The sequence below is a fragment of the Rhinichthys klamathensis genome, unplaced genomic scaffold, assembly GCF_029890125.1.
Source record: "Rhinichthys klamathensis goyatoka isolate OS25496 unplaced genomic scaffold, OSU_Roscu_1.1 h1tg000236l_1, whole genome shotgun sequence".
In the NCBI taxonomy this organism is placed as follows: domain Eukaryota; kingdom Metazoa; phylum Chordata; class Actinopteri; order Cypriniformes; family Leuciscidae; genus Rhinichthys; species Rhinichthys klamathensis.
The window spans coordinates 3,522,501-3,525,000 of NW_026606759.1; positions in this window are offsets into that span (position 1 = coordinate 3,522,501).

Consider the following 2,500-nt stretch of genomic DNA (forward strand, 5'->3'; position numbering starts at 1 on the left):
ATCAAATGTACGAACAGATTTGAGGGTTTAAGATGTATCGAAGAAGAAGAAGAAGAAGAAGAAGAAGAAGAAGAAGGACTGTAAAATGATGTCTTTTAAACTCTTAGTTATTTTAATTATGGTTTTGAATATGGTGATTTTAAATGCAAGAGGTCTACTGAATAGGGAAAAATTTGAAAGAGTAAAAGAGTTGTGTAAAGAAGATGTTATTGTATTACAGGAAACGAATTGGAAAGATGAAATAATGGAAGACTTAAAAAAGAGGTGGGGGGGAGAAATATATTTTAATAATGGGGATGGAAGAATGGGAAGAGGAGTTGCTATTTTAGTAAGAAAGGAGAAGGATATTGAGGTTAAAGAAATATATGATGATGGAAAAGGAAAATGTATTGCTGTCGAAATAAGATATGAAGATAGAACATTTATTTTGATTAATGTACATGCACCTAATGAAGAAAAAGAAAAGAGAAACTATTTTAGTGCTTTAAGAGACTTAATGGAAAGTTGGGAGACAATAATGATGGTGGGAGATTTTAATACAGTTTTTAATAAAAGAGATATGGCAGATGGAATGGTTTTTAAAACAGATATGGGGAGAAAAGAACTTAAGATGCTGATGGAAGAAAAAAGCTTACTTGATGTGTGGAGAGAGAGACATGAAAAAAAGAGAGAATTTTCTAGGAAACAACTAGTTAGGAATTTCTTATGTCAAACAAGAATTGATCATGTTTTAAGCACAAGAAATTTAGAATATTTTATTGAGGATATATTGTACAAAGAAAACTCTTTGAGCGATCATAAGATGATTTTAATGAGGATGGATTTTAAAAAAGAGGATAAAGGGCCTGGAGTTTGGATTTTAAATACAGAGATTTTAAAGAGTGAAAGCTATAAATTAGGGATCGAAAAAGTAATAGAAGAAGAAAGAGCGGATGGGATGTACCTAGAAGATAAAAGAATTTGGTGGGAAAATGTAAAATATGAAATAAAGAAATACTCAATAAAATACAGCAAATTGGTTCAGAGAGTTAAAAAAGCTAAAGAAAAAGATACAAGGAAAACATTAAAAGAAGAGTTAAATAAGAGAGAAGTAAATATACAAAATGTAATAGTTATGGAAGAAAATCTAAAGAAAATAGAGGAGAATAAATGTAAAGGAGCGAGTTTGAGAAGTAAAGCAAAATACATGGTTGAAGGAGAGAAATGTACAAGATTTTTTTTTAACTTAGAAAAAAGTAAAGGAAGAGCAGAAATGATAAAAGAAATAAAGGTCAAAGATGGAGAACTAGTAAAAGAAACGAAAGGAATTTTGAAAGAAGTAAAAAAATATTATGAAGAACTTTTTAAAACAAAGGGGTTAGATGAAGAGAAGAAAAATATACTATTACAGCAAATATCAATGAGAGTAGAGAATAAGGACAAAGCAGAATGTGATAAGGAAATAGGACAGGAAGAAATAATACAGGCAATAGATCTTTTAAAAACAAAGAAAAGTCCCGGTATAGATGGGATAGGAAATGAGTTTTATAAGGTTTTTAAGGAGGAAATTAGTCTGATTTTAAAGGATGTTTATGAGGAGATTTTTAAGAAGGAATGTCTAAATCAGAAGATGGGTTTAGGGCTGATGAAGATTATATACAAAAGAAAGGGGGATAAAGCACTTTTAAAAATTTTTAGACCAATCACCATGTTAAATACGGATTTTAAGATTTTAGCAAAGGTTTTAGCAAATAGATTAAAGAATGTACTACCTAGCATAATAGAAACAAATCAGGCATATGGTGTAAAGGGAAGAGACATAGCAGAAACAACAAGCAGTATAAGAGATATAATAAGTTATATAAATGGAGAAAAAAAGAATGGTTATGTTATTAGCTTAGACTTTGAAAAAGCCTTTGACAGAGTAGAACATGGGTTTTTATTTTCAGTTTTAGAGAAATTTGGGTTTGGGGAAAATTTTATTAAATGGATAAGAATTTTATATAGGGATACGATAACAAAAGTGAAATGTAATGGATTTTTAACAGAACCTTTTGCTATTACAAGGTCAATAAGACAAGGCTGTCCACTATCAGCTCAATTATATTCGCTGGTAGCGGAACCTTTAGGGTTAATAATCAAAAAGGAGAAGGAAATAAAAGGAATAGAGATGGATGAAGGAAATGAAATAAAGAAAATATTTCAATATGCAGATGATACAACAATTGTAGTTAAAAATGAACAAAGTGTTAAACATGTAATGGAAAAAGTGGAATGGTACTGCCAAGGTTCTGGAGCAAAAATAAATGAGGAAAAGACAGTTTACATGAGATTTGGGAAGGTACCGGTTTTAACAGACTGCTTTAGCTTTACACAAGTACAAGAAATGAGGATTTTAGGAGTGGTTTTAGGGAAAAATGAAAAAAGCATACGAGACATTATGTGGGAAGAGGTAGTGGAAGGAATGGAGAGGAAGTTAATATTCTGGAAAAACAGATTTTTAAATTTTCAGGGAAAGATT